Genomic DNA, 18,149 nt, shown 5'->3' on the forward strand with positions numbered 1-18,149 from the left:
AGCTGGACACGCATGACAGGATAGGTCGTTTCGTCCGACATCTCCACGTCAGGTCGCGATCCCATTCCGTCGACAACAGCTACTAGCTAGCTCCTATCCATTGATCCTGCCATCAGATCCCTCGCGATCCAGCTACTCTACGGCCCTTAGCAGCAGCAGACAATTATACTTATTCCTAACGCACCGGATCACATGTGACTTGCGTCAATGAAAGTCATAGGGTTTAGTTCCTAACGAAGCAAATGTAGCTTATGAACAGAATTTAACATTTCATGTGTTTCTTTTAACCATAATTGCGCAACGTGAATTCTAAATGACTGTTCATGCACTGAACTGGTTAAAAAGCTATCATTTTATGTAAAATAAGGCGATAACCTTATCATTTTATGTGAATAAAAGCTATCATTTTGTGCCTAAAATCTTGTGTGAATTCCAACTCTGCCGTTTCGCACATGCAACTTAGTTCTTAGAGTAAACAAACCCCTATGCACGACATCAATCCTTTCATCCCTTCCACGAGAAATAATTCCTAAATTAATTTCTAACGCTGGAACTTGGGCTTGGTTCGTGTGTGCTGCATTGGTTGTTCTGCTCGGCCCTCCAGCATTACCGGTGGCTTGGGTGCCTACGCTTCCCGCGACTTTCTTCTTGGGAGCCATTCGCCTCGCGGAGATTGGGCAGTCTGGACCTTGACGGGTTTCGGATTGATAGGTTCGGAAGAAAAGACAGTTGGATGAGCGGGGGGGGGGGGTAAAAGAAAAAGGAGACATTACAGGGCCCATGGCCGACAGACCTACTGTTGCTTTGTGGACACAGTACCGAGAGACAAGCTGATACATAGATTGCATGCCATGGGAATACCGAAAGAGCCCAGTTGGGGTATTTTGGCACTGTATGAGAGAGTTGTGGGCAGAGTCCGGACACCTGAGGACCTTTCAGCATCTATTTACTCCACCATTGGGGTGAAGCAAGGATGCCCCCTCTCTCCGACATTATTTGGCCTGTACATTGATGGGATTGCTGATTATATTTCACATGAAGGAGATAGAGGAGCTCCACTAGTTGGCACTTGGATACCTCTCCTATTGTATGCAGATGACATTGTATTGATAGCTGACTTTCCAGAGGATCTACAGAGACGCTTGGATGCATTACACTCCTATACTTTGGACAATGGGCTTTCACTGAACCTTGGTAAAACCAAGGTGATGGTATTTAATACTACACCACAGTGGGCTAGGAGATCAGCACCTAAATGCACGTATGGATCTGAGGAGCTAGAGTATGTGGATTCTTATACATACCTGGGAGTCTTATTCACGGGGCCCACCTTTTCTATACGAGAGGCAGCAGACACTAGACTGACTCGCAGATACACAACTCCAGGTGGTTTGGAGAGGATATGCTCACAGGTGCAATTCCAAGAACCCCGCACCAAGCTATGGCTCTTCGATACACTAGTCACATCCACACTACTTTATGGAGTACAGATATGGGGGCCCAATCTTGACCACCTAGCAGATCAGGGAGCACTAATGACAGATGGAGGTTGATGGAGAAACCCCTAGTGTCCATGATATTTGGAAGACCACCAATCATCACCCTCCAAAGAAAGACCTTGCATTTGAAAGGTGTCTTATTCAACCGGCCCTCCATCACAGTTATCTTCCACCATGACTGAGATTTACTATATCTCAGTCATTGATATTAGCTTTAGTATTAGCTTTAGTAAGCAGCCATTGATGATCTTTAATCAGAAGATGATACACTTGGTTAGTTGAGGCCTTTTCCAAATTCAGCCGGCCTGCAAAGTCCCAATCCTGCCAAGGATGATCCAAAGCAAGGGCAAGAAAGGGTTGTCTGCTCTGGAGCGCCATCAAAAGCTGACCCCATAAATCACGATATCCACGAGGGATCCTGAAAAGCCTCCTGGTTGTACGAAACGATATCAACACATTGCGGCTGGCAAGGGTGGCATCTGCAACTGAAGTCAAGCCCAAACGTGCCATGCAGTTAAATTTTGGTCTAAGCTCATGTTTACCTTCCCAAGAAAGTAATCGCGAGGCTGCCAACAATTCCAGTTGGAAAGAGTTAGTAGCTAAGCGGTCCTCCACTGGATGCTACTGAGCCTTCTAGAGAACCAATTTCCAAGAACATACCAAATGAGCAAGCAGGGATGATGAAGCACTAGAAAACCGTGAGTCTGCATTAAGAACATGCCACCAGAAGCTCCGAATGTGGGTATTACCATGCACAAGTCCGTGATCCTCAAGAAAATAACGAGCTATAAAGGTGATGATCCAAGCACATGGCACGAAAAAGAGACCAACGGAGTGCCAGCATATGAGTTTCGGCATCCAAAATAGCCCCACCACCCATGCGTTTGGGGGTACATGCATGAGACCAAGAAATCCATGAAATGCCTGCATGCAAGGAGTCCTTTTTTCATAACATGAAACGAATGTACTGAGTCAGAGCATTCAATGTAGTGGTAGTCCAAAGCTGCAGTGGCAAGAAATATGTGAGCATTGGCAACATAATTGTCTGAGCCACTTTGAGGCGAACATGAAAGGGCCAAGCCTGCGACTTCCAATACAGAAACTTAGTTGCGAGTTTCTGTGAAATCCACTGAAGCAGTTGCTTCGGCCGAACATCAACACCCACGGGTACCCAAGGTGCCTGACAATGGAACCACAGGGAACAACCATTCCTTGCCAGTCCAATGACTGTAAATCTGACTCCGTGCAATTGAGAATGGCTGATTTCAAAGCATTGATACGAAGGCCAGAAGCATGACCAAAAAGAGTCCAAACATCCAATGCTTTGCAAAGATTATCCTTGTCGGCACGCAAAATCATAAAGCTATCATCAGCCAAGGATTGAGTAATGAAGTGCTGTCCAAAAGGAAGAGAAAATCCCGCCAGCCAAGTAGAAGCTGCCATATGAGATAGCATCGAAAGAACCGGAGTCGCAAGAGCAAAAAAAGAGAGGACTCAAATGGCAACCCTCTCTCACAGAGCGTGCAAGGACAAAGGGCTCGGTAACACCACCATTCAGCATAACTCACAAAGAAGCCTCAACACTAATGGTGTAGATCAAACGAGACATCCGAGTACCAAAGCCCATAGTACACATAAGTTCTGCAATGAAAGACCAGTCTAAATAATCAAAATCCTTTTCCAGGTCCAATTGAATCAATATCACCTCCTGATTAGAGTACCTTGCATAGTCAATAGCCATTTACACATTTAAGACATTATGCAGAATGTTTCGGCCCTTAATGAAACCATATTGAAGAGGATGCACAATGGCAAGAAGATGCTTATGGAACCGATTCGCCATTACTTTGGAAAAGATTTTATACATAGAACCCATCAAAGAATTTGGTCGCCAATGTTTCAGCATAGACGGCACTAGAACTTTTGAAAGCAGTTTGATAAGTCCTTTCCATGAGGAAGGCATGAACCCCGTTTCCCAAACCTGCTGAAACATAGCCGTCAATGGTTTCACCAGTTGGGTAGCAAAAGCCTCAAAGAATTCATTGGTGAGACCATCCCAACCAGGACTTTTATCCTTGGGCAAGTGTAACAAAACATCCATAGTCTCCGCCTCACAAATATCTGTCTCCAAAGTAGTTTGCATGTCATGTGGAACCTGATTGCAGACCAAATCATAGAAAACTGAGCGGGCATGAGTAATTTGGTCCGAAGGTAAAGGAGTAGAACCAAGAAGGTCTAGAAAATAATTCCTGCACATATTCACAATAGTCTGAGGATCAATGACCATTTGACCTTCTGCATCCTGGAGTCTAGTCATATTCTCTCGAGCAGGAGATGCATGGAGAGCTCGAAAGAACTTATGAGTCTGACAAGCATTGTCTTGCAAATTCTCTGTCAAATTTTGCAATTTGGCCTACTGATAAGATTTCAACTGAAACTCTTTAATAAGATCAGCCAAACGCATAGCCAATGGCAGCAGAAATACATCATCTGGAGTCTCAACTAGTAGAGAATGAACCAAAGCCAATAATTCCTCCGCTGCTTGTCGACGCCGCCGACAAAGAGAGACATGATGGATCCCATACTGCCGAACAACCCGCTGCACATTAGAGAGCAATCGTTCAAAAGAAGCATTGCCCTCAGAGGAGAAGTCCAATAAAAATCTATCAATCAATTGCTGCATGTAGCCCCGAAAGCTTGAATGCTTCAAATAAGACGAATTGAAACGCAAAGGGAGTCTATCCAGAAATTTCTTAAAAGGTGCAATGGGTTGTGCAAGCATCTCAAGTTGTAGAGGAAAATGGTCCGACAAGGCATATTACTGCAACACTTTCATTTCCAGCATCTCAGGAAGAAAATCATCATCCTGCATGATGTACATGCGGTCCAACCGCGACCATGTAGTTGTATACTACGCAAAATGGAAAGTAAAACCTGTAGAAGAAGGGTGTAGCCATGACCAGAGATCTTGTTTAAGTATGGCAAGAGCAAACGCATTCCGCACATGGCTTTCCGGAGCGTCCATCACCGAATGCTCTGATTTGGACTGTGAAGGATCAACACACATATTAAAATCCCCCATTAAAAAACCATGTCTGCCAAGTGACAAAGAGGTCTGCAAAGTATACCAAAGATCCCGGCGGGATAAAGGGTCATTTGGAGCATAGAGGCCAAGTAACCATAAGATTTCTCCTTCAAATAAAACTTTAATCACCACAAAACGACCATGTACATCATTTTTTATAAGAACGGGCTGATATTTCTCATGTACAATCATAAGCACATCAAAATAGTGCCTGGCATGTGTCCCTACATAAAACAAGCGAAACCCATGGCAATCCACAACTTTTCCTGCTTCACTGTGACTCTTGTGCTCAACAGCACACAAGACATCCCACTGATTCTCATGCAATACAGTCCACATGGCATGTTGCTTATTGCGAGAACAAATGCCTCGCACATTCCACGTGGCTATCTTCATGTGTATTCAAAAAAGAAAATCAGGAATGAGGCAAAGCTTGTCTCGATTTAACCTTTTCTGCTAGAATGTCAAGGACTCCCTCATCCAAAAAATCAGCTAACACAGCAAAAGAGTTCTGACGGCCAGATTTAGAGGTAGACGGTATATCCACTGTCTTGGGGATGGAACGGGGATAACAACGATCCCATGGCCTAATCACGTTACCTCTAGCATCAAAAGCCAACTTAGCAGGTGGGCCCTTTGGACCGTCCGTATATACTTTTCTAGTAGGCTGATTCTGAGGATCAAAAGAAACCATAGCATGAGCAGCGTGCTCTGAAGACAACATTTCTTTCCTATGCATATAAGTATGCAAGGAATCTTGTGAAGCATTAGGCACAGTATCTGCCATGCCAACATCAAACCTTTTAACTTTTTTTGCACGTACATCTACCCAGTCATTGCCACGGGAATCCAAACCCGAAACATGTTGTTTACCTTTATCCAAAACTTTGGGCGGTTGGGTTGCATCCTGCGACGGAGCATCAAGCACCATATCTTCCATGGGCGGCAAAACATGCTCAGCATCTAAAGTCGGTTGCTTTACTGGGCATTCGGCCATAAAATGCCCCAATTTTCCACACGAGAAACAATGCCCTGCAAAGTTACCCCATTTCAAACGAAAGTGCAACGGATGCATGCCAGAGCAATTAAGACGTAACCAAGCAGGCCTTTTCCGAGCAATGTCCCATAACATACACAAATGGTTACGATTCATGGCCCTTAGGCTCGGGGGAACCAGAACAGTGCCCACAACGGCCATGGCATCCTTTAAGAGTGGCCAATAGATAGCCGAACAGTTTTCCACTTCAACCCACACCGGGTATTCACGTTGAAGCAGGCACTGAAAATCAGTCATTCGGCGCCATGACACAACATGAACCAAACGGCGATCAAAGAACAATGGCAGTTTAGACAACAGATCAGCACAATTCTTCTCAGATTTCAACAGCACCTCATAAAAGCCTCGGGGCCCAACAGAAATCTCTTCAACACACTCCCCTTGTAGTAGACCTTGCAGCCATTAGTGAATATGGGAAAGCATTGGGATCCTACCAGTGAAGAAGAGTATAACAGCACGTTCATAAAACACTGAGAATGAGCGCAAGACATTTTTCAGGTCCACAGTGGCTTCCAAATCATCTTCAGTTTCAGAGTCAAAAAACGCTTCATGATTATGTTGAACATAATCGCCAAGCAGAGTGTTGGCAAACTCCAAAAAATGCTCCGAGTCAACATCCTGAGAATCCACAAAATCAGAAGCAACCTGAGCATAAGAACGTTCCTGATGATCCATTGTCTCTTCCGAAGTATACTTGGTGCGTTTTCCCGTAGGCTGGAAGTCAGGACCAGGGGGGCATCTCCTCTATACAAGGAACCATATCCTCTGGTTCCTCTGTATCAGAATCGGGACCAAGGTGTTATATTAATTACAACATTGGTATGTTGTATTAATAAGGTAAATTACGGAAAACACACACGAGGAATGACCGTCCAGGGGCCTTGGGCGCCCGAATGGGGTTTAGGGAAGCCTAGAATTAAAGAGAGTCCAGGAATAGTAGGACTCACCAAGAAGTGACGGCTGGCAATCAGATCACAATGGGAGTTGCTAGCAATTAACTAGGCAAGGCTGGGAGGAAAAAAGGTATCTCGTGCCCCTATTGAAAATCGGACTATGTGGTCTTCCGTTCTCCTCTTTATATTACTTCCTTTCTTCATTGAATCGCCATCACGACTACAACATTGGTATCAGAGCCGCCATCGCATCCTGCTGGAGCCGTTGGGTCCTGTTTCAGCCAACGGATCCTGATTTCGTCAATTATTCACGAAGTTTTTTTTTTCGGCGTCTTTAAGGCATGAGAGTCAGGCGACTAAGGCATGATGGTCAAGCGACTAAGATGAGGGTCAGGCGACTTGACGGACACGTCCCCCGTCATTCGTTATAACTCGCTGCAGGGAGACATATAACGTGAGACGGTACTCCACATGCCACGCATCATACACGACTGTTTTGGAGAATAGTAATACAACGGCAGTCAAACCCGTCACCAGCCGACTGAAGTCAGTCAGACTTGTTTCATACATAGAAGACGTACTGATGGTTCACGTGACCATTAAGAAGGGGGATATTTAGTCCCGCACCTTACTAGCCGTTTCTGCCAATAAGCTTCATTTCCAGAGTGATTGGCTTAGTTTGGGAAGATAAATTATCCATCACTCTTTGGGCTTATCAATAAAACCAGCAACAGTTGCCTTGTCATTATAACCAGGGAAGTACTTTACTTTATACGCAAATTTCTTATCTTTGCTTTCCGATTCCAGTGTGGTAATGGCAGAAAAAGGAAAAGAGGGAGTAATGGAAGGTTTTAGTTCTGGGGATCACCCTATGGTAGATCCCCATGAAACGGAGATGCAAGAAGAACAGTGGGAAGAATTCTTTGCCACACGAAAACAATTTGATGATCTAACTGCTCGTGTGCAGGCACAGGGGGTTCAAATGGAAACAAATCCATGTAGTGCATGAAAGGTATAAATCTTTAGAGGTCTTGCACAAGGATGTACAACACAGGTGTTGTATGTCAACTTCTATGTGGCAGCCTACCTTTGGGCCACATGATTTAGTTAGAGTGCATGGATTGATAGCTGGAAAGAGGGTTAGAGTCATGATTGATGACTCTACTACCCACAATTTCATAAATTATGCACTTGTCAAAAAATTGAAACTTCCCCAACAAAAGAGTGGGCATTAATATATTGTTCGTATGATGCAAGGTCAAGATAATAAAATATGGGATACAATGGTATCCAATTTGGAAATTGAGATCCAAGGATATAAAGATAAACTTGATTTCCAAATTATGAATATGGAAAGAGCCGATATTGCTTTAAGGAGGGAGTGGCTATGGGGATTGGAACCATCCTTAAAACGTAATTATCATCATAATACACTGAAATTTGAAAGGGATAGTAAGACTTTTGTGATTCAAGGTGAACATGAAGTATCTGATAATCCTTTGTTGTGTTCCACTGAGGTTTAGAAGCTGATAAGAAGGAAGCTTGTGAGGTATACATGTTATGGTCTCTTCCTGTACAAAACACTTTTACTTTCTATAATATAAAGCAACAATTTTCTTATGTTTGTGAGTTGAATGTAAATAATGAATTAAGTAGTTTGTTAGATGAATTTAAAGATGTGCTTCCTTCTGATTTACCAAGTGGCCTTCCACCAGATAGGGGTGATATAAATCACCCAATTGATACAAATAAGGATACACACCCTATTTCTAAACCACCGTATAAATTAAGTGAAACACAGCGCCAAGAAGTTGAAAGAGAAATTAAGGATTACCTTGATAAAGGGTTTATACAACCAGTAATTCACCTTGGGCTTCGCCAATTTTATTAGTAAAGAAAAAAGATGGTTCTATGCGACTTTGTGTTGATTATAGAGCACTTACTAAAATAACGGTGAAGAACAAATTTCCTATGCCCAGAATGAAAGATCTTTTTGATCAATTACAAGGGGCAAAATTCTTCACAAAGATAGATTTAAGATCAGGCTATCACCAAGTAAGAATTAAGACACAAGATGTTCCTAAGACAGCATTTCATACTAGATATGGGCATTATGATTTTTTGGTGATGCCTTTTGGCCTCACTAATGCACCAGCTACCTTTATGAAGCTGATGAATAGTGTGTTACGGCCCTATCTAGGACATTTTGTAGTAGTCTTCTTGGATGATATCTTGATCTTTAGTAAATCAAGAGAAGAACATTTGGAACACTTACAATTGGTATTCCAACTATTAAGAACACATTCCCTTTATGCGAAGAAAACTAAATGTGAATTCTTCGCACAAGAGGTCAAATATTTGGGGCATATTATCTCGAAAGAGGGAATCAAGATGGATCCAGAAAAAGTAAGGACAATTATTGAATGGCCATCTCCAAGGAACCTGGAAGAGTTGCAGATCCTCCTAGGTTTATCTGGATTTTATCGTAGATTCATTCGAGATTATGCCAAAATAGCTGTTCCAATGACAAACCAACTTAAAGGGAAAGGAAAGAGCTTTAATTGGGAAACAGACCAAAATGAAAGTTTTCAAAAACTTAAGGTAGCTATTGCTACAGCTCCAGTACTATTAATTGTGAATCCCAATAAACCATTTGTGGTTGAAGCCGATGTCAGTGATAAGGCGATAGGCGCTGTCTTATTACAATAAGGTCGACGAGTTGCTTTTGAAAGCAAGAAATTAGACCGTGCAAAACAGAATTATTCTGTTTCTGAGAGGGAGCTATATGCAATAGTACATGCAATGAAGAAATGGAGGCACTGTTTGTACAGTGCCAAACTTTTGATCTTGTCGGATCATGAAAGTATTAAGTGGCTTAATGACCAACCGGATCTACAAGGATGTAAAGCCAGATGGGCCAAACTCCTCCAAGAGTTCGACTATAAGATAAGCTATAGGAAAGGGAAGTATAATATAGTAGCTGATGCACTCAGCAGAATGCCCATCATAAATGAATTGAGTTTTACTCAGTTCACTTCCGACTTGCTTGAATCTTTAAAAGGGAAATGCCAGGTTGATCCGACATATTCCAACACATGGGAAGCAATAAAAAATGGGAATCCAAATGAAAGTGCTTCTACTAAGGAAGGAATATCTGAGGATGTTCAACAAGGAAATGGAGCATCAGGGGTTGCTCAAACCAGATTCAAGTGGAAGAATTTTACAATTGATAATGGTTATTTACTCTACAAGGGTAGGGTATGTGTCCAAAAAGATAAATAAATAAGGCGCCAGATACTCTTTGAGTGTCATGATACCCCTAGCGCGGGACATCCAGGAGTTAATAAGACTTATAGTCTTATTAAAAGGCAGTTCTATTGGCCTGGAATGAATAAGGACGTCCTTGACTATGTGGTCAAATGTAATAAATGCCAGGTTAATAAAGCTGAAAGATTGAAAAAGGTAGGACTTCTCCATCCATTAGAGATTCCTTCAAGAAAATGGGAGAGTATCTCCATGGATTTTATAGTTGCATTACCCAGAACACAGGGGGGGCATGACTCTGTGTGGGTGATTGTGGATAGGTTAACCAAAATGGCTAGGTTCATTCCAACTTCAACTAATGTTAAAACACCAGAATTCGCTAGATTGTTCATAGAGAACATATACCGATTGTATGGCCTTCCGGCAAATATAGTTTCTGATCGGGATAGAAAATTTGATAGTCAATTTTGGCGTGCGGTATTTAGGAAGTTGGATACTAAACTTAGCATGAGTACGGCGGATCATCCACAAACTGATGGGCAAACTGAAAGGGTTAACCAAATCCTTGAAGATATGCTTAGGGCATATGTAAGTAAAAGGCAAACTAATTGGGAAGAGTATCTACCGATAGCAAAGTTTGCATATGATAGTGCCAAGCCCTCTTCCACTGGGTATAGCCCATTTATGTTAATGTATAGGTTTCAGCCCAGAGCTTCTCATGCAGTAGGACTGCATAAGGAAAAGGTTCAGGCAGCCAAGGACTTTTTGGAGGATATGAATAGTATGTTAAAATTTTCTCAAGAAAATATTAAGAAGGCTCAAAATCGAGCTAGAGCTTATGCAGATCCTCACCGAAGAGGCGTCCCCTTTGAAGAAGGAGAATTGGTTTATCTTAAAGTGCCTGAACAAACTAAAACCATGAAAACGGGACAATGTCCAAAGCTTTCACCCAGGTATTGTGGTCCTTTCACAATACTTAAAAAGGTGGGAGAACGGGCTTACAAGCTCCAACTACCTACTGGTAGTAAAATACATCCAGTTTTTCATGTGAGTAAGTTAAGGAAGAAGCTGGGTGATTTGGATAATTTAATCTTAAATGATAACATTAAGGAGCTATTAGATGACCAATCTAATCCACATGAACCAGAAAGAATATTAAATGTTCGTAACAGACGAACAAGGAATACTATTTATCAAGAATGTTTGGTCAAGTGGAAAGATTGTTCAGAAGAAAGCTCAACATGGGAGTGAGTAAGTGTAAAATATTACACGGCGCAGCGAACAGAATCTGAGAAAGAGATAGAGAGTACACAACAGATAAGAGGAGAATCAGTAAATTCTTTAACTCCAAACAACTGATACAAAGATGGCTCTGTCCACCCATGCGCTTCCACTATGTGAAGCTTAGATGGCGATCTAGACAGAAGATAGGTGAAGAGCTTAAGGCTAGCTCGAACAACTCTGACTGGGTGAAAGATGAGTGATAGATGACAGTGAAGGGGTTTAGCTTTTATAGCCTACGAAGGCCGTGAGGTTGGCCTGACCGACCTACCATATAACCCTCCACTAGTCGGCCAGGGAATATTCCCTTTACCATCTGACTGGGGATGTTGCCCCCGGACGCCCGCTAGGGGGGCCGCTGGCCCCCCTAGAACCCCCCAGCCAAGGGCCGCTTCCGTGGCCCCCGGACCCCACAATAGAACCCCTTTTAACTCCCTTACCCTGCAACTCGATGCAATGCGTCTCGAGTTGCTATCAGCTTAACCACTCCGTCTAACCCAAAGATTAGACCCACAACGGTCACCTTTTTGCCATCCGGTCACATAGACCTCATCTGATGTACAAGTCAGGACTCAAACAATGTCCGAGCTCAAAATTTGGCTTCTCCTCATAATGGGGGCCTTACAACTTTGAGCACCATGGATCATTGGTAACACCTAATGAGGGCGGGGCATTGATCATATCTAACACCCCCCCTCAATGTCCATCCATAGATGAACTATCTCCTCGGCCCAATGCCGAGTCTCTGAAGATGAACTTGAAGCAAATCCTTCGTAAGTGCTTTGGTGAAGATATCTCCTCCATTCTCCTCTGTTGGACAGTAGACCAATTCCACTATCCCATCCTCCATCAAATCACGCACATAGTAATACTGGATCTCTATATGTTTGGTGCGTGCATGAAACACTCGATTTTTGGCAATGGCGATGCAACTCTGATTGTTACATCTTAGCATAGTTGGTTCTTCATCCTGCACTTCCATATGCCATAGAATCCTTCCCAACCATACTGCTTCACATGCAGCAAAACAAGCTGCCTTGTACTCTGCTTCGGTAGAAGACAATGCCACTGTTGGCTGCTTCTTACTAATCCAAGAGAAAATTCCTGAACCCAAAGAGAAACAATAACCAGAAACTAACTTCCTAGAATCACTGTCTCCTGCCCAATCTGAGTCACAGTTCCCCACAAGAGAAGTTCCGAAACTGTATGTGATTCCATAGTCAAGAGTTTTCTTCAAGTATCTGAGCACCCGCATCCCAGCCTTCCAATGACTCTCATGAGGTTTGTTTGAGAACCTGTTCAAAACACCAACAGCAAAACTGATATTTGGTCTGGTGTTACACAAGTAGATCAGACTGCCGACCAACCTCCTATACCTTCCAATGTCTGCTAGTGCTGATGTATCCTCGACGAATAACTTTGCATTCACCTCCATAGGTGTAGCTATCTCCTTGCACTCGGTCATACCAAATGCCTTCAAGATCTCCCATGCATACTTCTTCTGAGAGATGAAGATCTTTCCTGGCTCTTGCCAGACTTCAATCCCCAAACAATAGTGCAGCAAGCCCAAGTCTGTCATTTCAAACTCAGAACTCAAAGCCTTTGGAGTTTGGTTGATCATATCTTCATAGTCACCTGTAATAAAAAGATCGTCCACATATAGGACAATCACTACAGACTTTTTACCATCCCTGTAAACATACAAGTTAGCATCTGAGGCACATCTTTTGAAGTTTAGGTTTAAAAAGAACTTATCTATCCGCTGGTACCATGCTCTGGGGGCTTGTTTCAGCCCATATAATGCATTCTTCAGCTTACACACTTTGTTCTCAGAATGGAGGGCCTCAAACCCAGGTGGCTGAGCCACGTACACCTCCTCCTTGAGGTCACCATTTAAGAATGCTAACTTAACATCCATTTGGTACACTGGCCACTTCTTGTGGGCAGCCACTGCAAGTACCGTGCGAATAGTGGTCATTCTGGCAGTTGGGACAAATGACTCTTGAAAATCAAACCCTTCAACTTGTGAAAATCCTTGGGCAACCAGTCTAGCTTTGTACTTTTCTAAGGTACCATCAGCCTTGTACTTTACCTTCCAGATCCACTTGGTGCCAATAACCTTTCGCTTTGCTGGTCGATCCACTAGCTCCCAAGTGTCATTCTTCATTATGCTGTCATACTCCACTTGCATAGCAGCCTTCCATGATGGATCTGCAAGTGCTTCTTCTAAGTCAGTTGGCTCCTTTACTTCTCTCATAATCTCAACCATCAAGGCTATATTGACTATGTGAGCAGAAGCCCTCCTTTGCTCCTCTATTCTCTGAGAACTCCTTGGTCCATCCGCCTTCTCCTCAACAGATGCACACATAGGATTATTGTGGTCATAGAGCTGCTTCACCCAGCGCGGCAATGGCTTTTCCGGTGGAGTGATGTCAGGTTGGTGAACCTTTTCCTCATCCTCTGAAGATGATGCTTCCTCCTCCTTAAGGATAGGGACAGCTGTCGGGACAGGTTCATAGTGGACTACTTCTTCGCTTGATGATAAAGTGGAAGAACTTGCCTTCTCCTCCTCCACTGTATGCGGCTCCTCCTTGAACACCACATCACGGCTCGCGATCATATTCTTTGCCTCTTGGTCATATAATTTGTAAGCCTTCTGCTCATCACTATAACCCAAGAAGATACATTTTCTACTTTTTGGTTTTAACTTGTTTCTCTTCTCATCTGGAACATGTGCATAACATTCATATCCAAAAATTCTGAAATGTGAGACAGATGGTTACTTACCAGTATAAGCCTCATGAGGTGTTTTTCCCTTGAGAGCCTTTGTGTAGCTCCGATTTAGAATGTAGACTGCAGTATTAACAGCTTCAGCCCAAAAATGGTTAGGTAATCCCTTGCCCTTTAGCATGCATCTTGCTATCTCCACAATGGTGCGATTCCTGCGTTCCACAACACTGTTTTGCTGAGGTGTGTGAGGCGTCGTCAATTGACACTTGATCCCTTTGCTCTTGCAAAAGACTTCAAACCCCTTTGAGTTGAACTCACCACCACCATCTGTTCTAAATTTCTTCACACTTTTCCCTATTTCATTCTCAACAAGTTTTAGCCATTCTTTAAACTTACCAAAAGCTTGAGCCTTATCACGAAGGAAGTACACCCACATCTTCCTACTGTAGTTGTCGACAATCAACATAAAATAAGAAGATCTCCCCAAGGCCTATATAGGCGTCTTACCACACAAGTCAGCATGCACCAACTCTAGAGGAGCTTGTGCTTTATTCTTGCTTTCTTGTGGAAATGCCTTTCTCTGTTGCTTGCCCATCATACAAGCTTCACATGGTTCCTTCAATTCAGTTATTGTAGGTAGGTGAGCAACCATACCTTGCTTTTGCATCTCCTTCAACACTGCAAATCCGATGTATCCAAACTTTTCATGCCAAAGCTTACTTGTGCCCACTCCAGCGGTGGCTGTAAGAGCACTTAGCTCATACAGGTTGTTCCTTCTTTCTCCCTTGCCAACAATTGTGCGAGCACTATCAATAATTTCTGCACCTGTCTTCTTAAACCTCACTTCATGTCCAAGATCAGTTATGGCAGCAACCGATAATAGATTTCTCCTAATTTCAGGAACATACAACACATTTGAAAGCTTTTTGACTTCACCATTTGCAGCAACAAAAGAAATAGTACATGTGCCCGCAGCAGGGCATTTAGCATCATTTCCAACCGTCACAGTGATGGATTCTTGTAGAGGCTGCATAGAACTATATAGACCTTTCTTGTTGGTCATGTGACGGGAGGCCCCACTATCCAACACCCATGAGTCAGTGGTAGATTCTTCTTGCGCTGAGGAGCACACTTCCTCAATGGTCGCCATGAATAATTCCAACTCTGCTTCAGCCGTATTGACTGTCTCTTTCCCTTTACTTTTAAGGGTACCATTCTTTTCATCTGCCTTCTTAACACGACAATCTGTAATTGCATGTCCTTTTTTCTTGCAGTAGAAGCACTCTCCTTGAAACTTCTTTTTTCCGCCCTTCTTCTTTTTGCCACCATCATTTTTGGTGGAGGAACCACCTTTGCCTTTTGCATTGGCAGAGAATGCAGCATCTCCATTGTTGCTTCCTTCTCGTGCTTTCAGCCTCAACTCCTCCTCCATTAATAATGCACAAAACTCCTCAAAAGTCAAAGCTTGAGGTCTCACCTGAGTATTAAGGGCAGATACTAGTCCATCAAACTTTTGTGGACAAATCCGAAGACACCTCCGAGCTAGTTCTTCGCTAGTCTTTTGTATCCCAGCGCCAGCCATCTGGTCACACAGATTCCTAATCCAAGTGATGAATGATTCAACCGTCTCTCCTTCAGCAAACTTCTCCGCAGCTAGTTGATTCTCCAAGTTTTGAATCCTTGTTTGGTTTCGTGTTTCATACTGACTCCTTAGTACATTCCAAGCCTCTGACGCTTTGGTTGTATGCTGAATCAAAGTCAGAACACTGTCAGAACAGCTTGTAACTAAGGCACACAATGCATCTGCATTCCTTCGTTTCCAAGCTCGTAGAACATCTGCATTCAGAGGAATCATCACACTAGGATTTGATGGGTCGGGGATAGGCTGTGGTTCTGCGTCAGTCCCCAGAAGCTCATAAGAATCAAGGATAGTTGTAATTTTGAACTTCCACAAGGTGTAGTTTGTACCATCTAACTTGCCTTCGCTGAAGGTTGGTGGACGAATCCTCAGTGTTTGAATAGCCGGCACAGCAACACCACCTCCTGCACCGCTTCCTGATGTGCCAGAACCGCTTCCGAAAGTCGACATAGTTTTTCTTTGCTGTTGAAGCCTTTGCCTCTTGCACACTCTCCGATCTCTAGAATCCCTTGGGCTCTGATACCATGTAAAATATTACACGGCGTAGCGAACAGAATCTGAGAAAGAGATAGAGAGTACACAACAGATAAAAGGAGAATCAGTAAATTCTTTAACTCCAAACAACTGATACAAAGATGGCCATGTCCACCCGTGCGCTTCCACTGTGTGAAGCTTGGATGGCGATCTAGACAGAAGATAGGTGAAGAGCTTAAGGCTAGCTGGAACAACAACTCTGACTGGGTGAAAGATGAGTGATAAATGACTGTGAAGGAGTTTAGCTTTTATAACCTACGAAGGCCGTGAGGTTGGCTTGACCGACCTACCATATAACCCTCCACTAGTCGGCCTAAGAATATTCCAGGGAATATTCTCTTTACCACAAGGCCGGGCACAATAGGGGCCCCTTTTAACTCCCTTACCTTGCAACTCGATGCAATGCGTCTCGAGTTTTTACCAGCTTAACCACTCCGTCTAACCCAAAGATTAGACCCACAACGGTCACCTTTTTGCCATCCGGTCACATAGACCTCATCTGATGTACAAGTCATGACTCAACCAATGTCCAGGCTCACATTTGGCTTCTCCTCATAATGGGGGCCTTACAACTTTGAGCACCATGGATCATTGGTAGCACCTAATGAGGATGGGGCATTGATCATATCTAACAGTAAGTACCCTACGAAAAAGGTTTCCCAATTTACAGTTAGACCTTCCAAGTATCCTTTTCGAGGACGAAACCAATTCTTAAAGGGGAAGGAAATGTTATATTAATTACAACATTGGTATGTTGTATTAATAAGATAAATTACGGGAAACAGGCACGAGGGATGACCGTCCAGGGGCCTCGGGCGCCCGAACGGGGTTTAGGGGAGCCTAGAATTAAAGAGAGTCCAAGAATAGTAGGACTCACCAAGAAGTGACGCCTGGCAATCGGATTACGATGGGAGTTGCTAGCAATTAACTAGGCAAGGCTGGGAGAAAAAAGGTATCTCGTGTCCCTATTGAGAATCGGACTGTGTGGTCTTCCGTTCTCCTCTTCATATTATCTCCTTTCTTCATTGAATGGCCATCACGACTACAACACAAGGGCTGCCACCGTTTGGTCAATAAAGGCCATATCCAGACAAGCCATATTGTATCACCACTTGGGCAGGTCAGATGCAGAGCTCAAACGCTTGATGCTAGCTCTCGCTGAGGCGAAGAGGAAATCTATTTGCCCTGCTCTGTTGCACACGATCTGTTACCTGTGGTGAGCTGAGATGGGACGAAGACAAAGGTGATGGGGCAAGTCACATGGTCGCTATCAATCAGGTGGATGGCAATGAGGTGTGCAACCAAGCTCTGACAGCGGCTGCTCTACAGATTCAAGTGACAGGTGACGAGCGTGAGCCAGACAATAGGATAAGCAAGGTCAGCAGGGCGCTGCAGTCGCTGTCGACGGGGCACTACAGTCATATTCATAGGAGCTGCAATCGCAGTCAGCGGGGCTAAGCCCTGATAGCAGCAGTAGGGTGTAGGCGGACGACAGCAACGAAGTTGGAGGTCTGCGGGGTGGAAAGTCCGGTTCATGTGGATCCGAACACACACAGATTGCCCCCGAGACATATACATGGCGGTGTGCTATTTTCCACCAGCACACTCCCCATACGCATCACCGAAGGGCGAGTCACCATACCGACCACTGTACGAGGATATCATGCACTACTCCAGCTTGGGGCATGTCATGTTGGCCGGAGACTTCAACCCATGCACAGCACAGAGGCAGACCCCCTTCTTCGAGAGCGAAGACCACATGTACAAAGAGGTCGCACCAGATAAGATAGGACTCAACCGGGCATCACGGGACACAGCTGAATGCACAGAATATGGTGAACACCTACTGGCGTTAGGGGGGGCACACAGACTAGCCATCCTCATCGACAGATGGCCCGGGTCGGATGCCCTCACATGCTTCCCACACAAGCACACGGCCAATTGCATCGGACAGGGGGCACATGGAGCACCCACACAGAAACTCGAAGCAAGCATTGTGGACTATATCCTTGGCCCTCTATCACTTATCCCCGACATCCAGCCCTTTAAAATATCACCTCGCCCACTCGTAGTGGCTGCCGACTATGCCTACCTGTAATTTGACATAAGCTGCACGTATGACCTCACCCCCCCAGCAAGCAACCCCCCAAGATTCCCCAGGTACCAC

At 44.0% G+C, this 18,149-nt stretch overlaps 1 protein-coding gene across 8 annotated transcripts in view; it reads right to left on the reverse strand.

Annotated features, from left to right (window-relative positions):
• The window catches only part of EMB2820 (Cytidine/deoxycytidylate deaminase family protein), a 225,124-nt gene that overhangs the window by 65,283 nt on the left and 141,692 nt on the right, over positions 1–18,149 (reverse strand). The gene's annotated exons all lie outside the window — the stretch shown is intronic.

This window comes from Lygodium microphyllum, chromosome 9 (genome assembly GCF_053477565.2).
Source record: "Lygodium microphyllum isolate KBCC chromosome 9, Lygodium_microphyllum_v1.1.10, whole genome shotgun sequence".
NCBI classification, from domain to species: domain Eukaryota; kingdom Viridiplantae; phylum Streptophyta; class Polypodiopsida; order Schizaeales; family Lygodiaceae; genus Lygodium; species Lygodium microphyllum.